The following is a 12,580-nucleotide window of genomic DNA, read 5'->3' as shown; positions in this document are numbered from 1 at the left end:
AAGAATGGAAAGACAAAATAAAATGATCATGAAATTTGAAGTATATTGTACGGCTAAGTAAAAAAATATATCAAACATCTATAACTATATATACATATGTAAATTGTCCTGTCCAAATTGGGTATCAGCCATTGTTCGTGGGCCAATGGGCCTAAACAGATGGGCAAAGCCCACACAGGATACCCGACTCCAATGGAGAGAACACTGCAGGGGCATCAGATAGCAAAACTACAGGCACCTCAGGGGGAAGGGAAGGGGGGGCACCTCAGACAGATGAGTCCACGACGCCAGATCCACGAGGGGCCTCCATGGCCACTGTTCAATCCTGGGGAGTGCAAAGCCACAGTCTCACAAGTCTCTACAGTGGGTGGATTGCCCACTGTGCCATCCTGGGGAGTGCAAAGCCACAGTCTCACAAGTGGATTACAGACTCCACTGGTTCTGGAGGAGGCATGGTGCCCAGAGTGCTTCGTGCAGCCCGGCCCGACACAGATGCGGGCCTGCCCCTACTGCCAATGGGCCAGCGGTGCTTGAGACGCCGGTGCCCAGCGGAGCGGTGCAGAGACGGCGGTGCCCAGCGGAGCGGTGCTTGAGTTGAAGGGCCCAGCGGAGCGGTGCTTGAGATGAAGGGCCCAGCGGAGCGGTGCTTGAGATGAAGGGCCCAACGGAGCGGTGCAGAGACGGCGGTGCCCAGCGGAGCGGTGCAGAGATGGCGGTGCCCAGCGGAGCAGTGCTTGAGTTGAAGGGCCCAGCGGAGCGGTGCAGAGACGGCAGTGCCCAGCGGAGCGGTGCTTGAGATGAAGGGCCCAGCGGAGCGGTGCTTGAGTTGAAGGGCCCAGCGGAGCGGTGCTTGAGATGAAGGGCCCAGAGGAGCGGTGCTTGACTTGAAGGGCCCTGTTCAGCAGTTCTTGAGACGGCGGTGCCCTGTTCAGCGGTTCTTGACTTGAAGGGCCCTGTTCAGCGGTGCTTGACTTGAAGGGCCCTGTTCAGCGGTTCTTGACTTGAAGGGCCCTGTTCAGCGGTGCTTGACTTGAAGGGCCCTGTTCAGCGGTTCTTGACTTGAAGGGCCCTGTTCAGCGGTGCTTGACTTGAAGGGCCCTGTTCAGCGGTGCTTGACATGTGTGTCCAGGTCACCAGATCCGGCCATTACATGGATTTCACTCGCCACCTGACATGTGGCTGCCGGGCCCTTCGTGCACATCTGTCTTCTCGCTTGCGGGGCCCTCCTGTGCTGCCGTCCCGGGCCCGTGGGTGTCCTCCTTCACACCTGGAATGGGGCTGGTGGGGTTCTCCTGGGCAGCTCGCCTGCTGTCGGACTTGTCGGGCGTGCTGCCCTTGCCACCCTTCCCTGCTCGTCTGTGGCCCTTTCCTCCCTTTGGCGGTGTGCCAGGTGGCACCCCACTCCCTGACTGTGCCAGGGTAGTGCTTTTGGGGCCTGCTGTCTTTGGCCTCTCGCGCCGGGCACTGGCTTTCTTGGCCTTTTTTTCAGGGGGTGGGCTGGCCGTCTCTTTACTCCTAGCCGAAGTAGCTGGCCTTGAAGGTGGTGGACTCCAAAATCCTTGGACTATTGTCTTTGTAGGTCCAGGTTTTGTGGTGGCTGAGGTGCTGGTTGGAGTCTTATGAGATGGAGGGGGTGGGTCAGTTGATGGAAAGAGGTCAAGGTTGGAAAGGAAAATCAATTTAGTAAGACAGGGACGGGTAGTTGTAGTGGGTATGGGAGTGGAGGAAGAGGATGTGGTTGTAGGAGAGTGAAGTCTGGTGTCTTTGGGTGCAGGTGCTTGTGCTGGAGGCTGACGTGAGGTGGATGGCTGTTGGGTGGGTGACTGCCTGCGTTTGTGTGGTTTGGAAGAGGGGGTTACAGACACACTGGGAGAGGACACAGGGGATGTGTAAATGGTAGTGGGGGTGGTGACTGCACGTGTGCGGAGTGTTCTGGTGGGTGTGCTGGTGATGGACGTAGTGGCTGAAGATGTTGTGCATGCAAGTGTGAGTGGAGACGTCACAGGGAGGGAGGAGGGAGACGAGGAGGAGGGGGACACAGAGGAGGCAGTGGCTGTTGGCATGTCTGCATGTGGATGTTGCTAGTGTGAATGCTTGTGTGATGTGTGGTGCTTATGTCTGGATGAGCTTCCCTTGGGTGTTGAGGTGTGTGCAGGCTGGTCTGTAGGTGTGTCTGGGATAGGCAGAGGTACAGGGGAGTGGGACTGGGTTGAGGATGTTGGAGGAGGGAGGCAGGAGACAGGGACAATGGCTGCCGTCAGTGCTGAGGCCAGAGCGTTGATCGATCGCTGATGGGCAGCCTGACCCGAATGAATGCCCTCCAGGTATGCATTACTCCGGTGCACCTCCCTTTCTACACCCTGGATGGCATTCAAAAGGGTAGACTGCCCAACAATGAGCGTCCTCAGGAGGTCAATGACCTCCTCACTGAGGGCAGCAGGGGTAACTGGGGTAGGGCCTGAGGTGCCTGGGGCGAAGGAGATGCCTACCTTCCTGGGTGAGCGGGCACGGGGCGAACGCTGAGGGGCTGCTGGGAGGGCGGAGCTGGTGCGCTGGGTGGCGGCTGTACCCATTGTTGCGGTGGGCACGGATGCTGCCGCCACCACAAGGGAGCTCCCTTCCGAGGACGTGTCTGTGTCGCTGGTGTCACCACGTGTCCCCGCTGTGGAGCTCCCCTCGCCCTCCGTCTCACTGGTGAAATCCGTGTCAGTTGCATGGCCCTCCATGGCCATGTGAGATGCAGCTCCCTCGTCCTCCGATGCCACTTCTCCTCCGCCTGATGATGCTAATGCACACATGAACAGGAAGACCACCAAAAAAGGGGGGGGGGGGGAGAAACAAAGACATGTTGAGTGCATGCATTGGCGACACCGTTGGCGGAGAGGACAGACACAGAAGCCCCCTGCACTACGCCGCGCACTTGGGGTACACTACTCAATCCGTGGGACATGGTCTACAAGCCTATGGACGACAACTCCACACATAGTTGACACAGGGCCATGAATAGCTGTACTAGGCAACCTACAGAGGTGGGGGGCGGGGGCACAGGGCCATGCCTAACGGAGGGGCCTAGCCTACAGAAATCGCCCTGGCCTAGGGATACCCACAGCCCTCCTCCCCCATCCAGACACCTCCAATGTGCGCAAAATCAGCAGAATGTGCTTGTACTCACCCCCTTGTGTCTGCTGTGATGTCCTCACGCGCCCTTCCAAATCGGGGTAGGCCACCGCCAGGATCCGGGACATCAGGGGGGTCAAGGTACGACTGGCACCCCTCCTACGTTGGAAGGCCATCCCCAGCAGAGCCTCCGCGGTCTTCCTGCTCCCGCGGCGGATGTCCTCCCACCTCTTCCGGCAGTGGGTGCCCCATCTGTTGTGGACCCCCAGGGTCCGGACGTCCTTGGCGATGGCACGCCAAATGTTGATTTTCTGATTGGTGCTGACCTATGTGACATGTACAGGGGGAGAAAATAAAAAATCATCACCTTCTGCATGCTCGATGTGAGTGGCCCCCCATCCCCACCCTTGCCATGTGGCGCATGCTCTCATCTGTCGTTTGATGCATGCCTCATTCGCTCCCCTCCCCACCATCTTTCATTCACCCACTCAACCCAGGCATTGGCCACAAAGCATGGTCCCAGTGTACTTACCTGTTGGTCTGGAGGACCGTAGAGTAGCGCATACTGGGGGAGGACCCCATCCACGAGTTTCTCCAATTCTTCAGAAGTGAAGGCAGGGGCCCTTTCCCCAGTCGCAGCAGCCATTGTCTCTTCCAGACCGAGGTCACAGCAGCACATGCAGTATAGGTCCTCTCCTGTGGATGATCAGGTATCGAGTGATTAAGCAGATAGAAAATGGCGGTCACGCCCGCAGCGGTGCATACCGCCGCGGGGCGTACCGCGACGGCCGGCGCACATCGTCATTGGCTCCTGAAACCCATAGGGTTCAATGTTGACCAATGCGGCTTTGCATTGCGGTCTTCGACCGCCTACCGCCACGGTGTGCCACGCCAGCGCATTGACCTCACATCCCACTGTCGCACTTCACAGGTCAGGCAGCCGCCATTTCAAGGGCCCCCATATCTTAATTTCTACTGCGTCACACTTGCCTAGGCCTTGCATCAACACTCATACAAGCCATTCAATGCATTGAGAATCGTGTACCGTGCAAGCTGTGGGAACGTACCTGTGGGTTGATTGACTCTGTGCTCCATGTTGTCCTTCCTAGGCACAGTCCGCTGGGACTTGCGAGGAGATGGAGGAATCTTCCCGTGTACAGACCGCTGGTGGACCTGTCGACAATGGAAGAAAGACATGTCATACTGACATACAGGCTTGACCGAGCCACTATACAGGAACTGTGTGCCCAGCTGGAGCCAGACCTGATGTCACCCATCCGCCAACCCACAGGATCCCCCCTCTAGTGCAGGTTCTGTCAGTACTCCATTTTTTGGCAAGTGGGTCATTTCAAACAACAGTGGCCATTTCATCAGGGATTGTCTGCCCTGCTGAAATACATGCAGAGCTACATTGTTTTCCCTGAGGTGGGCGATTTGGCTACAGTGAAGGTTGATTTCTATGCGCTTGGACATATTGCCAACATCATTGGTGCAATTGATGGGACACATGTTGCTTTGGTCCCCCCCAGCACGAGTGAACAGGTGTAAAGGAACAGAAAAAGTTATCATTCCATGAATGTCCAGGTGGTCTGTTTGGCTGACCAGTACATCTCCCATGTAAATGCCAAGTTCCCTGGGTCAGTGCATGACGCGTACATCATGCGAAATAGCAGCATCCCTTACGTGATGGAACTACTTCAGAGACACTGTGTGTGGCTAATTGGTGACTCTGGTTACCCCAACCTGTCATGGCTACTGACCCCAGTGAGGAATCCCAGGACAAGGGCAGAGGAACGGTACAATGAGGCCCATGGGCGTACTAGGAGGGTGATCGAGCGGACCTTCGGCCTCCTGAAGGCCAGGTTTAGGTGCCTCCATATTACAGGTGGATCCCTAATGTACTCACCAAAGAAGGTGTGCCATATCATCGTGGCCTGCTGTATGCTTCACAACCTGGCTTTGCGACGCCAGGTGCCTTTCCTGCAGGAGGATGGTCCAGATGGTGGTGTTGTGGCAGCTGTGGAGCCTGCGGAGAGAGAAGAGGAGGAAGACGAAGAGGACGACACAGACAACAGGGACACAGTAATACAGCAGTATTTTCAATGACATACAGGTAAGAATCAACACCGGCATTTTACATTTACTTAAAGTCTCCTGCCTCTCTATTGTCTGAGTTTCCCCCCAGTGTATGTTAACTGAGTTGTGACTTTCCCTTCCAATTTCAGAGATGTGGGCCCCACTCCGTGACCTCTGCTTTGTTTCCCCATGGACTACAGCTGTGTGACAGTGGTATGTTGTCATCACAATGTAACTGGACATTTTGGCACGGTTCTGTGTAATACATTTGTTCAAAAATACAGGCAGACTCCATATTATTTTTGTGCAATAAGTGTGTTTATTAAAGTGCTCAATTTTGGGTAATGGTTGCAATTCGGTGATGGGTGATGGTGGAGGAATGTCCATGGCAGAGTCCAGATTTTCAGTCTCACAGGTGCATTGTCCATATGCCTGTGGAAGGTGGAGCAGGGGCAGTTTAAGGTTGGACAGGGTGACAATGTGGGACAGTGGGATGACAATCAGGGGGTATCCTTTCCTGGCGGGGGTCTTGGCATCCTACTCTGTCTTCTTCCTAGATCTCAGGCACCGCTTGCGGGGTGGTTCTCCTTCTGCAGGGGGTGGGGTTCTGGTGGCCTGTTGTTCTTGTGTCGGGGCCTCCTGTCCACTAGCGCCGGCGGAGGTGGTAGCCTGTTCTTGGTCCATGCTAGTGACAGGGGCCCTTTGTGGTGCCACATGGTCCCGCAATGTGCTGACAATCTGATTGAGAGCCACAACGATGGTGCCCATTGCGGAACTGATGTTTCTGAGTTCTTCCCTGAACCCCATAAACTGTTCCTCCTGCAGTACCTGGATCTCCTGGAACCTGGCCAGGACCGTCGCCATCGTCTCCTGGGAGTGATGGTATGCTCCCATGATGGAGGATAGGGCCTCGTGGAGAATGGGTTCCCTGGGCCTGTCCCCCCCCTGTCGCACAGCAGCCCTCCCAGTTCCCCTGTTTCCCTGTTCCCTGGACCGTGTGCCCACTACCACTGCCCCCAGGTCCCTGTTGTTGTTGGGGTGGTGGGTTCACCTGGGTGCCCTGTAGTGGTGGACACACCGCTGATTGGCGTGTCCTTGAGACAGAGGCATGGGCCCGCTGGGTGGGTGCTGTGCTGGTGTTCCCAGAGGGGGGTAGGTCTGCTGTGGCCTGTGGCTGTCTGAGGGGAACCGACTGTCCCGAGGTCCCCGATGGGCCGGGCTGGTCATCTGGGTCCAGGGAGACAGAGCTGCTGTCATCACTGTGGGCCTCTTCTGGGGGTGGAATGGACATTTCTGGTCCCTCCTGGGCGGTGTCGTGGCGTTCGGGTCCTGCAGGGGTATAAGAGTATGGTTATTGCTTCTGTGTGTGCCATAGCGTGCAATGGGTGGGTGCCCGTGTACCCCAGTGCTGGCATTCCCTTGTGGAGGCTGTTGTGACGGTGGTTTGGGAGGGGATGGGTATGTGCAGTGGGCATGCTTAGGTGATGGGTGTCCATGGTTTGTGGTCGCATGCAGGGCTTGGTGTTGGGATGGGTGGGTTGTGATGGTGAGACATTAGCAAGGAGGATGTGTGATGGGGGAGGGGGGGCAGGGTCGAGGTATGATTTGGCATGCCGATGGGTGGGGGGGGATGAAGTAGTTGAGATTAGACTTACCAGAGTCCATTCCTCCACCTACTCCTGCGAAGCCCTCAGGATGCAGGATCGCCAAGACCTGTTCCTCCCATGTTGTAAATTCTGGGGGTTGAGGTGGGGGTCCGCCGCCAGTCTTCTGCACCGCGATGTTGTGTCTGGATACCATGGAACGCACCTTCCCCCGTAGGTCGTTCCACCGCTTCCTGATGTCGTCCCGATTTCGTGGATGCTGACCCACAGCGTTGACCCTGTCCACTATTCTTTGCCATAGCTCCATCTTCCTGGCAATGGTGGTGTGCTGCACCTGTGTCCCGAAGAGCTGTGGCTCTACCCAAACTATTTCCTCCACTATGACCCTGAGTTCAGCGTCTGAAAACCTGGGGTGTCTTTGGGGTGCCATGGGGTGGTGTGGATGAGGTGTGGGTTGGTGTTTGTGGTGATGAGTGTGATGAGTGTGGTGAGTGTGGTGGTGTGTGGTGATTTGTGCGTGGATGTTGTGTGAGTGATGGTGTAATGTGCCTGTGAATGCTCTGTACTAGCTGGTGGTGTCTCTCTCTGGCCTTAGTCAATAAATGGTGGTCGTAGGGGTTTGTGGGTGATGTGGGTGTGTGTTTTATATTGTGTTGGGTGTGTGGGAGTGGTGTTTCTATGTGTATCAGGTGTGTGTATTTCAAGATGTCCAATGTGGCAGTGTTTTGGAGCTGTGTGTGTATTTTGACCGCGGCGGTGTGTACCGCCAATGGAATACCGCGGTTGAAAGACCGCCGCGTGGATTCGTGGGTCGGAATGGAATGGGCGTATTTCTGTTGGCGTGACGGTGGAGGTTTGGTCATCGCGAGTTTTTTGCTGGCCGCTGGTGTGGTGGTTTGCCTGTTGCGGGTCAGAATGACCGTGGCGGTTTCCGCGGCCGCGGCGGTGTTATGGCGGTCTTCTGACCGGCGGTAAGCGCCTTTTACAGCTGAGGTCAGAATGACCCCCTATATGTTTTGTTCAGTTTAGCCGCCTATTGGCTTTGACATGGCATTAGCCATTACTTTCTGTATTCAGTTTAGCCGCCTATTGGCTTTGACATTGAACTAGCCATTACATTCAGTTTAGCTGCCTATTGGCTTTGACATGGCATTAGCCATTACATTCTGTATTCTGCCTATTGGCTTTGACATGCTGTATTCAGTTTAGCTGCCTATTGGCTTTGACATGATATTAAACATTACATTTTGTATTCAGTTCAGCTGCCTATTGGCTTTGACATGACATTAGACATTACATTTGATATTTAGGTTAGCTGCCTATTGCCTTTAACGTGGAGTTAGACATTGCAGTTGAAGCTGAATTTTTCCAAGCTATGTTTTTTCACAAGATGAACCAAGCTGTTTTCTTCACACCAGACTAGACATGATAAGAGAGAGTACATTTGGTGTTTTCCTTTCTGCTCAGGCTTGGGAAGAGGAGAAGTCTAGGAGATCTGGCCAGTCTCCAAAGGCTTGCATAGTTTTCCCGAGTCTGAGAGGAGGGGGCACGCTTTTGTAAGGATGACTCAGGGCTTCAGAGATTTAGATTCGAATCTGCTTGACTTCAGGCTGGAACTAGGCGCCAGTTGCCAGTCTCCCGTTTGGGTAGATAATCTCTTTCTCGCAGTTGACCGGAGTCATCAACTTGCAGACCCCAGAAAAATGAAGCTGAGTATGTAGGCCCTGCCGCCTTGCTCAAACGGTGAAGTATTTAATTTTTATGCTTTGCCAATATAACCTGCTGTGTACATTGCAACTGAGAAGTACTGTGATATATTTTGTTTTCATTGCTGCAACTACTTTTACTCATTTGAACGTGTGCTTGAAAACTATTAATTCGTCTCTCAAGAACTTGTGGGTGGGGAAGAATTAACAACAATAAAGGTCTTCTTTGAACTCAGAAGTGCATTCCAGAGAGGTTCTGTAAGCTCTGATACGAGATAAGTAGGAAGGCAGAACAAGGGCCTCCTGCGGTGCTGGACTCCCACCTCCAGTCTGCAGTGCTGCCTTTCTGTTCCTGGCCATCTTTTCCTTGGTCCTGCGCTTGCAGTCATGCCAGCGTTTCTTGCTCTTGATGACTGTTCTCCTTACTTCTGCCACACTGTTTATCTTGTCAACAATTTGTTGCTCTGTTGCCTCTCTCCTGCTAATTGGCAACTTTGAGGTGACAAAAAGTTGGTGCTCGTGTTCCGTCACCTCTTTCACCAAAATGTCCTGCTCCTCTGCACTGAAGCGACACTTTCTTTTCTTCTTCTCCCTCTCCTGGGTCTTGTGTGGGTCCTCCTGGCTGGTTCCTGGTCTGTTGTCATCTTCCTGGGGTCTGTCCAAGCATCTGGGATCCATTTTGGCTCTCCTTAGCACATTTTGCAGTGTTTGTGCTGCTTTTTGACGCTATTGCGTCCAAAAAATGGCACGTATCCAGTTTGCGACGTCGTAAACTGTCTCACAGTAATTTTTGCCGCGTTAAGTCATTTTTCTTTATGACGTAATGCATTGGCTTGAGTAAAAAAAAATGACTCACACATGTGGTTTGCGCCGCCGTGCGTCAAAGTATAACTTTGACCCCGAGGGCGCAAATAAATGGCGTTAGCCGGCAGTAAATTCTTTTACGCAAAACTGTGTCAGAGCAGTTTTGCGTCAAAAAGTATAAATATGGCCCTTAGCTTGTTCCCCTGATATGACAGTGACACCTGCTTCCAATTCAGGGATACAGCTAAATGGGATACATAAAATTCCTATTTAATATACCTTGAACAGGATGTCAGAGTATCTCGGTAGTCAGATGTGTGCTCATAGACTCATATGTTGTCTGCTCTGTGGTTTTACATTCTTCTTGTTACTTCCCTGTTGGGAGTAATTCATTATTGAGTCAAAAGACAGCTCCACAATTTACAGTGGAAACTGTCATGGCCATCAGATTAGGGGTGACCATTATACCTGGGCCTCTGTATGAATTTTCTCCAAATACATCACACTTCATATATGTGTGTGGCCCACAGGTGAGTTCATTTCAATTGATGTTTGAATGTTTAAAGGCCAGTTTAGTAGAAGGCACAGCTGTGGCTGTGTGTTGGTGGTATTGCAATGGTAGATGCCCTTTGCATTGTTGTAATTGCCATAGACTGTAAAATTGTGGAGCATTCAGGTGGGCTCAATCAAGTTTAAAGTTAGTTTGCAAGGCAATTTAAATTGTAGTACACTGTGGCCCTCATTACAACCCTAGCGGTAAGTCCCATTTACCGCCGTGCAGAAGACCGACAACATACTGCTGCGGCCGCGGAATTCCGCTACAGGTATTACGAACCACAGCTCGGAATCCACCACAATACAGACACCCACACAAGTCCGCCACACCAAAGGTCAGTGATAAACTGGCGAAAACAAAACCGACACCGTCAAGCCAACAAGAATACGCCCACACCATCACGACCCACGAATCAACGCAGCGGTTTTTCAACTGTGGTAAACCATTGGCGGTACACACCGCCGCGCTCAAAATACACACACATTTACAAAACACAACCACATTGGACAATTCAAAATACACACACCTGATACACATACACAGACACCATACCCACACACCCAATCCAATATAAAGCACACATTCCCACATTAACCACAAACCCTTACTGCCAGAAATTAGAGAGCAGGCCAGAGAGAGACACTACCTAAAACAACACCAGCATCCACAGACACACAACACCATCACTTACACAACATCCACGCACCTCAAACAACACACACAAACACATCACCTCACACATCACAACAGACACAACCTCACACATCACCCACATCACATCATGGCACCTCAAAGACACCCCAGGTTCTCTGAGGAGGAGCTCAGGGTCATGGTGGAGGAAATCGTCCGGGTAGAGCCACAGCTGTTCGGATCACAGGTGCAGCAGACATCCATTGCAAGGAAGATGGAGCTATGACGCAGAATTGTCGACAGGGTAAACGCAGTGGGACAGCATCCAAGAACACGGGATGACATCAGGAAGAGGTGGAATGACCTACGGGGGAAAGTGCGTTCCATGGTAACCAGACACCAGATTGCCGTACAGAGGACTGACGGTGGACCCCCACCTCTTCCCCCACAACTAACAACATAGGAGGAGCAGGTCTTGGCAATAGTGCATCCTGAGGGCCTCGCAGGAGTAGCAGGAGGACTGGACTCTGGTAAGGCAAATCTTTACTACGTTATCCCCCCACCCCACCTGCATGCCATCACATACTCCTACCCTTACCCTCACACCCATCACACCAACAACCCACAGATACCCCACCAACACAACCCACACATCCCAAAACCAAGCCCTGCATGTAACACCAATGCATGGACACCCATCAACCAAGCATGTCCAGTACAGAGACTCACTCATGCCCCAAAATCACCAATCACACAAGGAGCAAGCCAATAATGCAAGCACTGAAGCAGAGGGTCACTCACCCATTGCACATGATGGCACAAACAGATACAATAATTATGCATTTACACCCCAACAGAACTCCTACCCAACGTCACCGGATAGGAGGTGCCAGACGTGTCCAGTCCCCCCACAGAAGAGGCACACAGTGATGACAGCATCTCTGCACACCTGGATCATGATGACCAGCCCGGCCCATCTGGGACCTTAGGACAGTCGGTTCCCCTGCCACTGTCACAAGTCACCACAGAGCCTCCCCCCTCAGGAAACACCAGCACAGCACCCACCTAGCGGGCCCATCCCTCTGTATCCAGGACTCGTCAATCAGCAGTGTGTCCACCACTACAGGGAGCCCTGGCAACCCCACTAACACAGGACAATCAGGGACCTCGGGCCAGTGGCAGTGGGCACACGGTTCAGGGGACAGAGGCACAGGATAACAGGGAAGCGGGAAGGACTGCTGTGCGACAGGGGGAGGACAGGCCTAGGGAACCCACTCTCCACGAGGCACTCTCCAACATCATGGGAGCTTACCATCATTCCCAGGGAACCATGGCAACGGTACTTGCCAAGTTTCAGGAGACCCAGCGGCTGCACGAGGAACACTACCTTGGGATCAGGGAGGACTTGAAGTCCATAAACACCACCCTGGTCACCATTGCTGGGGTGCTGGAAGACCTTGTCAACACCAGGAGGGACACAGTGGCACAACAAGGGGCCCCTGACACTGGCCTGGATGATGAACAGCCCTCCCCTCCGCCGACACTAGTGGACAGGAGGCACCACCACAGGAAAAACAGGACACCAGCACCCCACCCCCTGCAGATGGAGAACCACCCCGCAAACAGTCCCTGAGATCCAGGAACAAGACAGAGAACATTGCCAAGACCCCCGCCAGGAAATGAGACCCCCTGAATGTCACCCATCTGTCCCACTATGTCACCCTGTCCATCCTTAAACTGCCCTTGCTCCACTTCCTATGCCCCTTTGGACAATGCACCTGTGAAACAAATAGAGTGGACTCTGCCATGGACATTCCTCCACCATCACCCCAGCCCATTTTACAACCCCCTGCACTTATTTGCACAGGAATAAACACACTTCAATCACAAAACAATCTGGAGCCAGTCTGTGCTTTCACAAATGTGTAATTGCAATAACTATGGAATATAGCAATGTCAATTTACTTGTTCACATACCAATGTAACACAGCTGTAGGCAAGCAGTAAACATAGCAGAGGGCACAAAGTGGGACCCAGATCTGTGAAATGGAAAGTCAAAGTGACAAGTCAGGGTCCATGAATGAAAA

Source organism: Pleurodeles waltl, chromosome 5, assembly GCF_031143425.1.
Source record: "Pleurodeles waltl isolate 20211129_DDA chromosome 5, aPleWal1.hap1.20221129, whole genome shotgun sequence".
Lineage (NCBI taxonomy): Eukaryota > Metazoa > Chordata > Amphibia > Caudata > Salamandridae > Pleurodeles > Pleurodeles waltl.
The sequence above is the reverse complement of the archived record's forward strand: the minus strand, read 5'-3'. Positions refer to the sequence as shown.